A 17,555-nucleotide genomic window follows, 5' to 3' on the forward strand; every position below is an offset into this window, starting at 1 on the left:
GTGACCTAGTCACGTAAAATACAAGTCCATCATAATTTCCATTGAGACTCTTGGTGACTCTCACATTAACAATGTCCTCAAGTGCTTTGAGGAAAATGTCTGGAAAATAGGAGGAGAACTTTTCCTTCCATTCTTCCGGGATGGAATTAACCATTAGTTGTGAGACTTTCTTGCAATCGAAAGACCATGCATCATGACTTTCATCACTCATGATTCCATTCGAGTGGAAGCTTGGAATAGGAGTATTAAGAATGTACTCCATGGAACAATTCCAAAGAGTTTTCCGGAGTTCCTCTTCCCATTCCTTGAAGTTGACCAAGATTAGGCTAAAAGCCAACTTGTCGAGGAGTTCCGGACACATGTAGTTGTTGTTGTTATTAATTGTAGACATGATTCTACAATTGATGAATTTGAAATGAAAAACCATTTATAAAACCAATAAGTTTAAATTTTAAAGCATTCATGCAAAATTTTCAAGCTTATTAAGCGTTTTATCCACACATTAAATTTGTCCCTTTTAGGCAAGAATAAAACGATTCCAAGACCCCAAAAATCAAAAAGTGATTAAGCATGATTAGGCTTGTCTTAGCACTTAATATTTTAAGGTAAGCAATCCAATTGCTAATAGCTCTAAGCTACTCTTGGTTTGATAAAACGTCGCATCCAATGCTTCCTTGACGTTTATCTCCATTGCCACGACATCTAAGGACTCCTTACTGACATCGTTGATTTTAACCAAAACTAACGTGTATGTGATGCCTTGCTTTGGCAAACGCATCAACACACCTTACTTCCCTAGGAAAGTAGTAATGCCTTGCTTTAGCATAGCCCATTACTATTCTCATTAGTTTCGTTAGTGTCATTTTGGAATAGCAGATTTAACTCAATTTTCTTTGGGACTTAGGGTTTCTATGTTGTTTGATTTAAGTGAACTAAATTAATCATTCAACATTAAAAATCCTAAACATGCATCTAACATCGCAATTATATAAGAAAAATATACAAAGCATAATTAAAGATGCATTTGGAAACTAGCATGACCCCTTGAGTCTTCAAGTCTTCAAGGGTCTTCATCACATCATCTTGGCCTCGTCTTCTAAGAATCGCCATCTTCGAGACATCGCCATTAATAATGCAACTACTAATAATTAAAACTAGGACTAATCTAAATATTAAGGTACAAAAATACGCAACGGTACGTAGACCGTATTTAGATTTACAAAAATACATAACGGATCGCAGTCCGTATTTATTATAATAATCAGGCCCTACTAGTTGCCATATTGTAAAACCTGTGATAGAATATTCTTCCATTCATCCATTTACTAACGTGAATGGCCCATGCATTTTGCAACGTAAAACAAGCAATAAAGCAAAACACTCGCAAACTAGTAACTAATTTAGGTGGTTAATCCAATTAACACGCCTAATTAAAACTAGTCAAAGTTGTTAAACAATTATGTGATTAAACGCAATAAAATTAGCTCAAATAATTAATGAAGTTCCCACTAAATTCCGCATCCAACTTAATTAAAATTAATCCAATTAATTTAATTAAGCCGGTTTACCCAAATTTTGCCAAAATTATTTTGCAAGTGCGACGAAAACCGAGGCCTAACCTCATTCTAATAAATAAATAAATAATTAAAAAACGACAAAAATCGCAAAACTCATAACCCTACGATGCTCGAGTGCCTAGCACCAAGCAACGAGGCTTGGTTTGCTAGGCACCGAGCCACGACTGCCTTACGTGGTTGCTGCCCCCGCACACCCACTTGTTGCGCCAAGCACCTGCATGTGGCTGACAACATCGCACCAAGTGCGTTATGCTGGCCACACTAGCATGCTTGCGCACACGCAAGTGAGGGCCTCAAAGGCCTCCTGCTGTACGAGCTCGTGTTGGCTGCAGCCTCACATCGCAACCCACGCAAGCCTCCCGCACCAAACGCACTAGCACCGCACCAACGCAGGTGCTGCTCGCACACACCACACGCACAAGAAGCCCGCACTCCTCGGCAGCCACATGCGGGCTGCGCAAGCAACCCAATTGGCAGAGGGTAGTGCTCGTGGCTTTGTGCCTCGATTTGCATGCTTGTACCTCGAGAATTTATCTCAATTTTTTTATTATGTGACATAAAATTAATTTTAAATTATTTTTAGAACCAATATTGAGCAAAAATGAAAATAAAACAAGTCCAACTTAAATAAATTCAATTTTTAGTGCACAAACCAAAATTAATTCAAGAACCATTGTATAAATTATTTTTGGCTCAACTTGATGCTACAAAAATTAAGGGCTATTCCCACAATTAATTTAACCAAATATAAGTTAACAATGAGATTTGACAAAATAAAAGGAGTTGGAAAAATAAACACAATCATCCAATGAAAAATTTTCCAACACTAACTTGTGTAAACTTGAAAAATTACATCCTTACAATATGAAGAGTAATCAAATTTCAATCACAAGTTTGAACTTTTAAGACTTTAATCAACTCAAGAATGATTAAAATCAAAAATTAATTCAACATGGAATTTAGAAAGTTAAGTTCCAACCAAAGAAACAATTAAAGATTGGATCTTTAACATTTTAGGGGCTTCAAAAATACAAATTCACCATAAACATTCACACTTGAAGCAATTAATTTGCAAATATGTGAAATTGCAAGTTTATGTGAAAAATGAACTCACCAAATTAAGCACCAAATATGACTTCATAAATATGCTTAATAAGGATTATTATAGCAATAGATTAATGGTGTAACCATACACATAATCTAACATTAACATCCATAATTAATCAAGGTTTAAAGATTTAAAAAAATTTCATTAAAAACGAAAAACTCCTCGAAAAATATGTTTTTGGTTGGATTTTGGCTTCTGAAGCATCGACGTAGTGAGTCAAAAACGATTTGGAACGTCAATTCCACCCAAAATTCACTAGTTTTGGGTCAAAATCTGGGTTCTTTAGCCAAAATTAGCAAAAATACAAGATTAAACTAATTAAAAACGAGCTTCTAATCTAATTAGACAGCGAAAGTAGAAATTTAAATCCAGTTGAATCACCTTAATTAATTATTAGTTACAATAATTAAATGAACGCGGCTCTGATATCGCTGTTAGGTTTCGTGATGTCCAACACCATGCGGAAGAAAACCCGCCCAACATCCGCACACAAATTAAAGTAACTAAGCATGTATTAAAACCTTAATCACATGATTAACAAGAAGAGAGAGAAAGAATCATTACCCTTGTAGCGTGCTTCGCTCTAACTTAGAGCTCGGACTTGAAAGCGAAGAGTCTTGCAAACGCGCGAACCTCCAACAGATAACACCCTCGTTACCGAACCGAGCTAGCCCCTAACCCGAAGCTTAGTCGAGGCTAGACCAAAAATTACTTAGAGTATTAAAACAAAGGTTTTCTCTCTTTCGAGATCCCTTCAAGTCACCAACTCAAATGCTCTTTCCCAATGCCAAATGATTGTTATTTATAGGGAAAGAAGCCCTTGAAATCCCATCTCCCATCAACGTGGGAGAGTTGGTAAAAAGGCAAAATACAATTTAATTTAATTCTAAAATCAAATTAAAAGCCAAATAAATCACCAAACAACAAGTGGAAAGAGGAGAGAAAGGGGTTAGGTGAGGACCACAAGGGGGGACCACCCTCCCCTTGCTCCCAAGCAAAACCCACAAACCGGATTCCTCGCTGTTGGGCGTTGTTGCTGTGATGCGTGTGCCTAGGCATGCTAATCCGGGTAGCCAGCGCTAGCAGCTGCTAGCGAGGCCTAGAGCTAGCTTATGGATGGCCTTGTTAGCACTGCTAGCATGCTTTCTCGGCCAGCAAGCCCCGGCCAGCACCCGAGTAGGGCAGCTGGGCTTGCGGCCTTGCTAGCGGCTATAGCTAGCAGCCCTTTATAGCCTACCCCTCGCTCGGCTAGGCCAACGCGAGGCCAGGGCTATATTTTAACTTGTTGTTTGGTTGATTTCTCGTCTTCGTCGATTCCTGAAATCGACACGACTTATAACACTCGGTTTCGACGCTCTTAGCTCGGAATCCGACGTCTTTGTTCGTAAGTATTCTATTGACTCATATAATCCTTCAAATTAATTTGTCGTTTCAATTCGGTTACACGATTGGGTGTGACCCGAAGGGTTCAGTCAAGATTAAGTTGTAATATTAATTATGCATTAATAATACTGATCAGAAGCGGCCTCCAACTAGGCATTCCGATCACTTGACCTCACTGAATAATTAGCTTCCTAATAATTATGAACCCTCTATCAAAATAATACACTTGTTCGAAGGATACCATTCCTTTCACAATTTATAAAAGAGGACAAGAATTACCCATGCTATGAATTTCCTGAACCACTTGTTAGGAATGGAAGACGGCAGCCTAGGTTCGAGATCTTCTTGAATTTCAACTTTTTGGATGGGAATCCTAATCCTACCCATAGGGAACCAGTGCCGCCGTGCTTCGACTTTAAAGCGATGGGCCTCCTTTTTGGGTATGAGACAAACAAGCCTAAGTGTGTCAACGACAACTCCACACTTGTACAGACTGTCCTACAAAGCGAGATCTTTGACCCTTCCAAGCTCATTGTTCCTGTCGAAAGGCTACTCAAGGGATGGTGTAAGACCGTGAAAGTGACCACACCAAGTTGGAAGAAGATGACTATAACTAGGGCGAAGGCCCCATGTTTGATGAGTCTGAGTTGTCTAGGTATGAGTCTTAGTCTGATTCCGAGTTTGAGTCCTCTTTAGGTGCTTCTACCCTTGAACCTTCTAAATCTCTTATTGTTGCACCTCATACTATCAATCTTACTATAGAGTCTACCCCTAGGATAGTTAATAACAAGGTCCCTACAAACCACTCTCTTTTTGATGTAATGCTTCAAGTGTTTAATAATATGACTTCTTTCGCTTATGAATGGTGTTACTCCCTTACCCCTGATGACGAGTATTGCTTTGCTAATAATGAGAATAACAAAGAAATAATTAAAGCAATGGAAGCACTTGTGAACAAAACAACAATAATCGAAGACAGAAACTGTTAACCTTTCAAATGACACCACCATTAAGAAAGAAGTTAAAATTGATTTGACTCTATATCTAGATGAACGAGCGGAGTTAATTAATCTACTCGCTGAATTTGTCGTTGTTTTTGCTTGGTCGTATGAGGATATGCCTAGCATTATTAAAGATATTGCTCAACATACTATACCTCTAATTCCGGAAATAAAACCTGTAAAAAAAAGCTACGTCGAATGAAACCCGACGTAGCGCTTAATATAAAAGAAGAAATCATGAAACAATTAACTGTAAGTTTTATCAGGGTCTCCAAGTATCCAGAATGGGTCGCAACGTGGTACCATTTCCTAAGACAGATGGTAAAGTAAGAATGTGTGTTAACTACAGGGATCTCAACCAGGCAAGCCCAAAAGACGATTTCCTTCTACCTCACATCGACATTCTGGTAGACAATACAACAAATCATGCACTTCTCTCGTTTATAGATGGGTACGTAGGTTACAATCAGATTCTCATGGCCGGAGAAGAAATGGAAAAAACTACCTTCACAATGGTATGGGGCACTTACTGCTACACGGTAATGCCATAAGGGTTGAAAAACGCGGGTGCCACATACCAAAGAGCAGCAACTGCCCTGCTACATGATATGATGCATAAAGAAGTCGAAATATACGTGGAAGATATGATTGTTAAGTCCAAAGATCAGCCAAGTCACCAAACAGCCTTGCGAATATTCTATAAAAGGCTCTGCAAATACAATATGAGGCTAAATGCAGCGAAGTGTGCATTCAGGGTTACCTCTTGAAAAATTGTAAGCTATATAATTATCTCTAGAGGGATCGAAATAGACCCCACAAAAACCAAGGCTATCATGTCCATGCCACCGCCTAAGACCGAGAAACAAATTCAAAGATTCATTGGTCGGTTGTAATACAAAAGCTGATTCATATAAAAGCTCAGCACAGTATGTGAACCAATATTCAAGAAGTTCAAGAAAAATGTACCGGTAGTATGGGACGATGAGGGTCAGGAAGCCTTTGATAGAATCAAATCCTATCTTGAAAATCCTCTTGTAATAGCACCAGCAACACCGAACGTACCCTTTTGCCTCTACTTAACAGTCACCAAAGAAACAATGGGGGCTATGCTCCCACAAGAAGTAGGAGGTAAAGAAAACATCATCTACTACTTAAGCAAAAAGATGCTTCAATATGAGGTTCATTGTACACCACTCGAAAAATTGTGCCTCACACTCATGTGGGCCACAAAGAAGCTGAGACATTACATGGTCACCCACACGGTACACGTGCATCTCGAATGGATCTGATAAGTGGCATTTATGCCACTATTTAGGCCTCAATTCCATGTCATTTCCCTACGCTTGTCGCTTGTGTAAGCCTATTTCGATCGGTTTTCCCCGTTTTTCCGATCATTATGCTAATCCCTTCGTATTCCCCTCTTATTTTCTAATTTGTGCTATTTTAATGTTATTCCTTGCGTTTTATAGGCCAAAGAGGTGGACATCGGGAAAATAGGAAACCTCGGAAGGTTCAGGAGCCCATTCGGGAGGCCCGACACGATCCTCGAGAAAGAGTGCACAAGCAATTCGATGACAAAGGCTATAGCTTTCTGTAGATAGGAGTGAGAGAGCTTGTAGAGGGCGCACAAATGGTGTATGAAGTGTTAAAGATTCTGTAGATGGCTCGCGCAGGCGCAGTGCACGCGCAGACCGACCTTTTCTCACTGTTTTGGCAATAACTTTTGATCTACAAATTGGATTGAGGTGATTCAAGTTGAATTGAAAACTAGACTTGAAGAGCTTTCCAACGGTAGGTCGCACTCCCCCAGAAGCCTCCTAGAAAATGAATGTCTCTGCCAGGCCAATCCAAGTGCACGGGCGTGCAGGCCTCTATCGCGGGCGCGCACGAGCAGCTACGGGTCTGTTAAACGCTTCTTCCTCTCCTCTTTTTGGCCAAGTTTTTATTGGGGGTTTCTTTGGGGTTTTCTCTCTCCTCTTTGAGGGGTTAAACCCTAACATCTCTCCATCAATCTTCACATCAATTAGGCTTAGATTTAGTTTTAATCTTTGTTTTTATACTTTGTAATGTAGATTAAGAGTAATTTAGGGTATTTTAGAGAGAGAAAGTGAAGAGCTTTAATGGAGGATTGAAGAAGATGAAGATGCAAAGTGCATTGTTTTGGATTACTCTTTATAAATCTAATGAGCATTTTAAACTCTATCTCATTTATTGTTTTCTTTAATTCTTGCTTTGTTTAGTTATTTGCTTGATTAGTATAGTAGTTTTGGTAATTTGTTCTTCTTGTTGGGTTTTATTCTTAGTCTCTCTCTTGTTCCTCTTTGTTGGTTAATGTTTGTTGTTCTTGTTAGTTTAGTTTGTGTTAATGTCTTTGATTTTGTTAGTTTAATTATGTTAGAGTAGATTGTTAACTAGGGTTAGGGATGATTAGTGATTGATGAGCAAGATGAACACTTACTTGATGGTTTAATTGGAATTGTTGATGTATTGAACTAAAAATGAAGGTCTTAATGCTTGATGTCTTTCTAGCCCATTGATGTCATGATTTAATCGCTATTGTGCTAGTTGTGCGGGAGTGAGCTAGCTTAATAGAAGAATTTCATTGTTTAGTTGACCACGAGCTCATAGGCGGGGTTGAGAGTTTAATGGCCTAGTGTGTGCGGGAGTGACCTAGGTTGTTAGGCAATTCTCCATATTATCGACTTGACCAATTAGATTATTGATGATTGTTTGCTTGCGATTGATTAGTGCTAGTATAGTGGTGTGTGCGGATTAATTCTTAGTGATTTGGATGTGCTCATTGAGGTGTGTAATGCTTGCTTTTGCTTTGGCCAGTTGAATGCATGATCTAATTGCTACCCATTTAGTTGCTTTGGAAAGAGCGAATTAGGTAGAAGTGAACCCTTTGAGTTGATCACGAGCCCTTGGTCGGGATTGGGTGCTTGATTGTGTAGCGTGCTCGGGAGAGACCTAGATGATTGAGCTTCGCCCCTTTCAAGTTATTGAGAATGTCCGTGTTCATTGCTATGCTTGTGCTTGTCACATTGATTGCCTTGATTCCTCTTCCCTAGTGATTTAGTTTCTTAGTTCCTTTCCTTAGTTTTTAGTCTACTATCTTTAGATTTAGTCTCTCTTTCCCTATATCCTTTGACCTAGCTTAGTAGCGGTAGTGTATACAATAATTCGCCGTCTCTGCGGATCGACCCTTTACTTATCACTAGACTTGTTTGGTGTAGGTTTAGGTATATAAATATTGTTTGGTAGAGGGTAGTTAGTCCAACGACCTAGCTATTCACCTCTCATCAGGATCCCCTTAAGTATTAAATCCACAATTAACGGAAGGATTTCAAGGTGGATAGTCACATTAGCCCTATTCGATCTGAAATTTGTGCCCTAAAAATCCATTAGTGGATCCACCGTTTCTGACTTCTTGGCTGACTTTTAACTTGAAGACTCAACACCAATACAAGAAAATGAGTTACCGGATGAAGAGCACATGTCACTAAGAATGACAATTTGATATTATACTTCAACGACGCATCAAATCAAAAAGGATGTGGCGTAGGAGTACTACTTGTGTCACTTAGTGAAGAACATATCCCGATTTCGATAAAACTTGACTTTGATGTGACTAACAATGCTGCAGAGTATGAAGCGTGTGTAGTGGGCCTCGAAACAGCATTGAAACTTGGTGTCAAAAAGCTTTGAACATTTTTATCATCAACCAGATTTCCAAGAGATGGAAGGTGAGGAATGAAAGTCTAGCTCCATATCAAACTGACTTAGAAACTCTCACCGATCAACTCGACAAAATAGATTACACATATTTACCAAGAGAACAGAACCAATTCACTGATGCCTTAGTGACAAGGGTTGAAACTACGTCGTTGAACTAGCTCTACTATGTCAACTAAATTTATAACCAAACCTACTCCTAGTATAGCGGCAAGTCTAAGTCGAACCACGAGGAATGGGGGTCTATCACTATAGTCTTTTGTCAAGCTACCTCGAAGCAAGTGTGTGAGGTTGTTGTGAACTAAACTAATCAAGCAAAACAAGTAATAGAGAAAGAATCAATCACAAAGATGCTAGGGATTAGGTTCCACATATAATCATGATAGAGGTGCCAAATTGGGGGTCAATTGAACCAATGAGTGTTGCAAGGACTAATGGTATTTGCATTCAAAGAGTTCAAAAGGCTATCTAGACTAATTGTCAAGCTAGAATTCCACTATGGATGACAATCTAGTAGAATCACAATTCAAACAAGTTGAAAGTTGACAAACTCAAATCAAGTGGTCATGTCATCACGATCATCAATGCAATCAAGTTTAGAAATCTAGGTTGATCAATCCTATCAAACTAAACACATGCACAAATCCATCAATCAATTAAATCAAAACAATATATTGATCAAAATCCCTAAATTAGCAACAATTTGTCAATCATACATGCTTCCCCAACACCCTAGCTAACAAATCTACTCACTAATCATCATGAATTTAAGAAACAAAACAAAACTAATCATTATCATTATCAAAATTGCAAATTTAATAAAAAAAATCTAATCAATTAAGCTAATCAAGTTCAGACAAGAAAAATCAAATGCAAATTTCATCAACAACAAGAATTAAATGCAATGATTGAAAGCAAGAAGAAAGAAAATCTTACAAACTTGAAGATCAAAAGGAAATTAAACTTGGATTAGATTGAATTGAAGATTAAATGTTCAAATCTACAACTTTTCTCTCTAGTTTCTCTCTCTAAAATCTCTCTCTAGATTAAGCTAATGAAGTATTCTAAGTTGTTCTCCAAAAAGGATTTACAAGAGTATTTATAAGGAAAGAACAATGTACAGTTGTGTGCGCCCTCTCCAGAACTCTACGCGCCCGTGGAAATAAAGGCACAGAGCATCTAACAAACATCGTGCCCTATCTGGGTAAGTGTCGCGCCCACGGTGTCTGGGGCCGCGCCTGCGGTGGTTAAGGTTGTGCCCGCAGTGAGGGCGCGCTAGTTGCCCTGCCTCCAAGATGAATCAGAGGTCCGCACCCTCTCTAAACTTGCGCATTCTCTCCAAAGTCAGCGCGCCCACGGCTAAGGCGCGATCAGGGCGCGCACCTATTCTGCCTCATTTTTTGCCAAAGTGCTTCTATGGCTGGAGCTCCCGCGGTGAGTCCAAATGTTGTTCGCCCACGGCTAAGGCGCGGTCAGGGCGCACACCTATTCTGCCTCATTTTTCGCCAAAGTGCTTCTATGGCTGGAGCGCCCGCGGCGAGTCCAAATGTTGTGCACCCTCTCCGGAGGCACACCGTGGTGCCTTTCTTCTTCCTTATTGCTTCTCTTGATTCCATTCCAAAGCCAACTCCTTAAGTACCTACATAATACACCAAGGAAAGAATGATAGAGGAGGAAAAACCAAATAAAAGAGAACCATAAGAAAATCTATAGAAATGGGGAAAAAAACATGAAACAAGCAAGAAGTAGAGATACTAAGGAACAAAAGGACTAAATCAAGCATTAATAGGAAATAAAGCTGCGATAATAAGGCAAAAATAACCTAAAAGACTACTATATGAGTGCCATAAATGACACTCATCAAATTCCCCCAAGCTAACTTTTGCTCGTCCTCGAACCAAACAAAATCAAACCCAAGGGAAAATGATGACATTATTCAAATAAGAAAAAAAAAAGGAGAGATGAGAATATACACTAAGACTCACTAACGTATGAATCACGGTTATTTTTAGCTACAACAAGCCCTTAAAACCCCAAAGTCGTCTATGAGGATGAGTGAGGTCTCGTAAGGGTTTCCAAAAGAGCTTAACCCATAACTCTAACAACCTAAGTCAAGGGAAACCATTCAAAATCAAGAAATTAAAAAAAAACACAAATAGCTCTTGAGTTGGATAATGGTAGAGGAAGCAAATACCAATCAATGAGAGACTTCTTAAACAATATATGTATGTGTAGGGAATTTTTCAAATATAACCTTGAGCCTCACTGTGATCATGTTTTTAAGCATGGTGGCGTCCAAAGGGAAGGAAGCTAGAGATAAAAAAGTCGCCAACAAGTTTTTAGGATATTGTGAACCGTTCACGGGTGTCAAGGTTACACCCCATTCACGATCACGGAGATCGCTAACTCCATAGTGGTCCGAAATCATGACTGAATATTCGCGGATGATGGTACGAATCCAACCTAAAAGAGATTGAACCCGCCTTAAATTATCCTCTACTCAATTCTTATGATATTCATGTGCGCTTTCCGGTCAACATACATCCATCAGATAATCCTAAGCATATTTAATCTACGTTGGTTGACTATTAATGCTTACATAAATCTATTATTAGCGATCATTTGAATTAAAATCATATTATCCCTAAAATCAAATTATTAATTATCTTATTAGGCGTGATCTCAAGTACAAAATCTCTTTAAACCTGCAAGAAGGGGCGTGATCAACCAATAACACTAATATCACGAATAATAAAGTAATATATAATAATTATTGACACAACAAATCATCATCAAAACATGATTAATAACAAGATCCTAGGCATGATACTAAACGGATTAATAACAAACCCTAGCATGTCACTAATAATCATAATCAAAGCGTTAGCCTAAACGTAATACTAGAAACATGATATTAGAAATATTAATTAAGCATCCTAACATGATACTAGGAATCAATATCAACATCCTAACGTGATACTAAGAATCAAAAACAACATCCTAACATGATACTAGGAATTAATATAAGACTCTAAGCATGATTCCTATATCAAAAGAACGATTAAGTAATTGAATTTCTTACTTTGATACCTCGTATCTCTTTCTATCAAAACAATACACGCGTCAGTAACTTCAAGAAAGATTAGATCAAATAAATAAATTAAAAAAGAAATGAAATATAGATTTGGGACCAAACCCTCATAACTATCAACCTTTCAAGTCGAAGTCGAAGGCAACTTCGAGATTGCCTAGGAGTATTCAAAGCTCATGAAGGAGGTAAGGTGTTTGTTTGGGGAAAAGTATCAAAAGATGTGTGAGGACATGTTGGGATGTGTTTAGGCTAAGGCAAGAAGTCAACAAAGAAGAGAGATAGAAGCTTTTAGCTTAGAGAGAGGATTAGATGATGATTGTTGGTGACTGAAAATGGAGTGAAACGACCTCTATTTATAGGGAAAAGAGAGGTTCGAAGGATCAGAAAAGAGTCAAAATTCAAATCAAAGTAAATAGGTTTTGTTGCGGGGCGACAGCCTTGCCGCGACGCGATAGCCTTATCGCGGTGCGATGGTGCTGTCGCTCAGCGATGGTTTTTGAAAGACTGAATCTATATGGAATTTTATTCCCAATCAGATTGGGTTAACCGGATATCCGTACGTATTCTATTTTGACCGGGATTACGATCATTGAAAAATAGATGTTTTTTCCGATGTAAAACTCTTAAACCTTTTTCTTTTTGAAAACAGGATAAATTAAAACCTTCTAGAGCGAGGATTCTAGAAGCTATTAACAAATCCTAAAGGATTTAGGATCGAAAACAACCTTCTACGGGATTCTAGAAACTTTTAATAAATTCTAATTAGTTTAGGAATGAGGTTAAGGTTAATGGACCCTCCACATGGTCAATGGGTCGCAGGTAAAGCTTGGTTCGGGCTCAGTGTAGTATTTTGGCCATAACTTCTTCGTTATGATTCGGATTTGGGCTTATAATATATCGTTGGAAAGCCCTTTTCAAACCCCATCCAACTACACAATTATTGGACCGATATTATGGACAACAATAACTTGTTTTGGACGTTTTTAAGTTTTGGATACGAAATAAATGATTTTAAGGACACGAAATGAATGATTTGGATTTAAAGACACGAAATAAATGATTTTGATTCAAACATTTAAGGAAAGGTTAGAAAAAGTCAAGCCTAAAGGGAAATTCACGAGACTCTATAACTCTTCACCTAACTCGATAATTAAAGACGTGAAAGGTACTCATCACTAGGTTTGGTTTTTGGGGAGACACAATCAGGTGTCTATAGAATCCTCCACTTTGACTGAGTTTGGAGAAATGAAAGTTTGAAAACAAAAGTCAAATTATTTCAATAGGGATGGAGAATGATTCATAATGTTCTGCGATCCTAAATCATCCTTTTTAACGCCGATACCTGCTGAAAACGTTAGTTCTACAAATAAAGGAGTTAGAAACGCATATCTTGCACCGTCGGGTACACGTCTCAGTGTGACATCAATTTGCTGAATCAAACTCCAAATTATTAGGGAGTGCTATCGATGATCGTTGTGCTTCACCATCTTCTCAAGTGTTACAAACCTCCAAATTATCAGGGAGTGCTGTCAAAGATTACAGTGGTTCGCCATCTTCAAATCAAGGGGACAACCTCCAAATTATTAGGGAAAGTCATCGGAGATCGCAGTGCTTCGCGATCTACAAATCAAGGGGGATAACCTCCAAATTATCTAGGAATGTTGTCAAAGACCGTAGTGCGTCGCCGTCTTCAAATCTTCTTGCCTTCACTCCTAGAAGTGGCATCCTCTCCGGTTTTGGAAAATTTGCCATAAAAACCCCATCTCTTAAGGTTTTACCGAGCTTTAAATTATTTTTGTAAAAATCTTCCATCTTAGGAATTATTTATGATTACTACTCAATCAATGTACTCCACCAATGCTTTGGTGTATCGAAATGTGCCCAACCAATGCTTAGGTGTATCGAAATGTGCTCAACCAATGCTTAGGCTGACTCAACCAATGCTTAGGTGTATTAAAATGTGCCCAACCAATGCTCAGGGGGACTTGAACGTGCTTAGCCAATGCTTAGGCGTACTCAATAAATCAATAAGGTGATCACAATTAGGCCGATCATCAATTAAAAAATCGGGCTGACTACTAATCAAATCAAATTATTTATCGCTCATCACGATGCTAAAAAGGCTCAAATTCTCATCAAGAGGCTCAAATGCATAATCATCTCCTTTGGAAAGAATGGATTGCTCATCAAGAGGTTTAAGTAGATAATTGTTGTCTAGCAAATCGATTTGCAGGAATTCATGTCCGACGTGCCATGTCAGGTTTCATCGCGCCATGGTGCTGTCGCGCCGCGTCAGGGTGTATCGCGCTGCGATTGTTTCCGTCGTGCTGCGCTGGAATCGAGGATAGAGTTTTTTAAATTCATTCTAATTGTTCAGCTTTGTTGCTGTTGCTCGCGCCTTTTGCTCATTTGTACTTAATCAAATTGCCTTAAATCTTTTGTAAAGATTACTCGTCCGCCAGGGACTTGGTGTACCTGTATCTATATTTTGAACTATAGGAATTTGCTCATATTTATAGTTTTCTTGAGGTTGACCTAAGGCTTGGTGTTACTTGACTCATTCTGGTTGGTTGGCTTAAGGTTGACTCAAGGCTTAGTGTACTCAACTCATTGTGTGACTCAATGTGCATGACTCGTGTGTATAAACTCAACTCAATGTGGTGTTTGTGTTGTGATTGTGCTTGTGCAACACGAAAATGCAGAAAAGCAAAGATTTTCCGTCATTTTTGTGGAGGGTATCGACTTTTTCCCAAAAAGAAAGACGTGAAAAGGAAAAGAGGTAAAGTGTTGGTGAAAAATGAAGTTTTTTTAACTTCCTCAAAAGGAAAGGAATGAATCAAGCGATGGTGCATGTTGAGTTTGCTTAATCAAGTGTATGCGTTAATGTTGCATCTCATGGTGCAAGGATTGTAACATCCTAAACTATCTCAATTCATGATTCGATGATGAAAGTATTTGGGTAACATAGACGCGAAGGCTAAGTACTTCATACTTTGTGATGCGATGATGATTATGATAATGAGTGATTCTAAGATGACAAGGTGTGCCTCAAAGTCGTACCAAGATTTCATGACAAAGGATTCCTAAGGGCAGGATTATTTGGCTATGTAATTGTGATGTGTGTGAAAGTGACACTAAAGTTAGGCTGCAAAGGCTAGAGGTGTGGAAAAAATATTTTAAGAAGAGCCAAATGATGGTGAATCTTGGGCTGGGTAAGCTAATGAAGTAGGGATCAAGCCCCCAAGTCTAGCTCTAAATGGATAGGGATGAGCATTGGAGATCCCTTGATATGATTATGAATGAATGAGAATATGAGTGAATGTATTATTATTACGGCCGCACCCCAACGTGAGGTTGCCTATGTATTCGTGAATTTCGTAATACGCTCCGAGACTGTGATATTTGTAGGACCTTAATTTTGTGGGGCAGTGGTTTACTTAGGAAAAAGGGTTGTCCATCACGACCCTTATCAAGGAGAGGCTTGATCGATTTGTTGCTAATGGCCCATGGTTAAACCTTCTTCTCGATCCGATTGTTGAAAACATGGCTCGTATGAAATATGATCACTCTCCAATATTTCTCAAGTTTGGTGCCCATAGAAAGAAGAAGAAAAAGAAAAAAAAGAGATTTCGATTTGAGACATGGTGGCTGCTGGAGGAGGAATGTGGTGAGATTGTTCGTAGCGCATGGCATGGTTCGGGGGTGTGTGGAGAATCAACTAAAGAGTGTGGCTGGTGAACTTCAAACCTGGAGTAAGAGAAAATTCCAAGGCCTTGAGATGCAAATTGACAAGTTAAAAAAAGCATTAAAAGAGGCGCAGGGGGAGGCAGTGTTGGATTACTTTCTTTCAAGGTGTACCAAGCTTGAAAAGAAACTTGATGATCTTGAGAAGCAAGAAGCCTATTGGTATTTGCGGTCCAGAGCCTCGGAAAATTAAGGATGGTGATCGAAACACTAAATATTTCCATCACAAAGCCTCATAGAGAAGAAAGAGAAATGAATTTGGGGCTCTTTGACTCGGATGGTACTTGGCGTGAGGAAGAAGCAGATTTGGAGAAGGTTCTTCAGAGCTTCTACCAAAATTTATTCACAACGGGTACTCCTTCGGTCGAAGCTTGTGACAAGGTTCATGAGTCTACAGAGCAGCTCATCACTCCAGAGATTAATGCTGAGCTCTTGCACCCTTTCTCGAAGGAGGAAATTTTTGCGGCTCTCAATCAGATGCATTCTTGTAAGTCTCCAGGACCCAATTAACAGTATGCATGCAATATTTTTTTCAAAAATTTTGGCATATTGTTGGTGATGATGTTTCTAGATATGTTAGTAATGTTTTGCAGGGTAATGAGTCTATTAGCCATGATAATTTTACTAACATTGTTCTTATCCTGAAAGCCAAGTCCCCCACTACGATGTCTGAATATAAGCATATTCCTCTATGTAATGTTCCTTACAAGATAGCTTCAAAAGCAATTGTAATGAGACTTAAATCAATTCTCCATGACATTGTTTCGGAGAACTAGAGTGCTTTCATTCTGAGTCGTCTTATCACTGATAATGCTCTTATCGCCCTCGAATCGTTCCATACCATGAAATCGAGAAGTAAGAGCAAAAAAGGTACGATCTCTATGAAGCTAGATATGAGTAAGCTTACGACAGAGTAGAATGAAATTCTCTTGAAAAATTACTTCTGAAGATGGGATTTGCAGCGAGATGGGTTGAAATTGTTATGGATTGTGTGACCTCAGTCAAATATTCATTCATCATCAATGGCAATGTGTATGGCTCGGTGGTGCCTTCTAGAGGTCTTCGACAAGGGGACCCTTTATCCCCGTATATGTTTATTCTAGTTGCAAATGTCAGGACTACTACGGAAAGCTTTGTTTGATGGCTCTATTCATGGGGCTAAGGTTAGCCGTGGAGGTCAAGTTATTTCCCATCTTCTCTTTTGTGGATGATAGTCTTCTCTTTGCAAGAGCCAATCGAAGGGAGTGTTCGAAGATTGTTTAAATTCTCAACATATACGAGCAAGCTTCTGGTCAGAAAATTATCTATGAAAAATCGGAGGTTTCTTTCAGTAGAGGAGTTAATGACACAGTTCAAGAAGAGTTGTTGGGAATCCTTTCTATGTGACGAGTTAATAAGCATGAGAATTATCTTGGGGTGCCAATCATTATCAGGAGATCTAAGAAGTTGATTTTTTTCGGCCCTCAAAGACAGAATTTGGAAGAAATTATCAGGGTGGAAAGAAATATTTTTGTCAAGAGCCGGGAAAGAAGTACTTCTCAAATTAGTAATTCAGGCCATTTCGACTTACATTTTGGGGTTATATGAAATTCCAGCAGGGGTGATTGATGATATTCATGCCATGATGGCCCGATTCTGGTGGGGTTAGGATAAGGCAAAGCGAAGGGCTCACTGGAAAAGTTAGAAGGATCTTTGTACTCCAAAATGTTTGAGGGGTATGGGCTCAAGAGACTTGAAGGTGTTTAATGATTCCCTCCTCGGCCGTCAAGCTTGGAGGCTTACTAGCAACCTGAACTCTCTATTAAACAAGGTGTTTAGAGAAAAATACTACAAAGGGAAGAGCTTTCTGGACGCAAGACTTGGAGTGGGGGTTAGCTATTTATGGTGAAGTGTGTGGTCTTCGAAAAGCTTAATTA

Source organism: Chenopodium quinoa, unplaced genomic scaffold (genome assembly GCF_001683475.1).
Source record: "Chenopodium quinoa cultivar QQ74 unplaced genomic scaffold, ASM168347v1, whole genome shotgun sequence".
Lineage (NCBI taxonomy): Eukaryota > Viridiplantae > Streptophyta > Magnoliopsida > Caryophyllales > Amaranthaceae > Chenopodium > Chenopodium quinoa.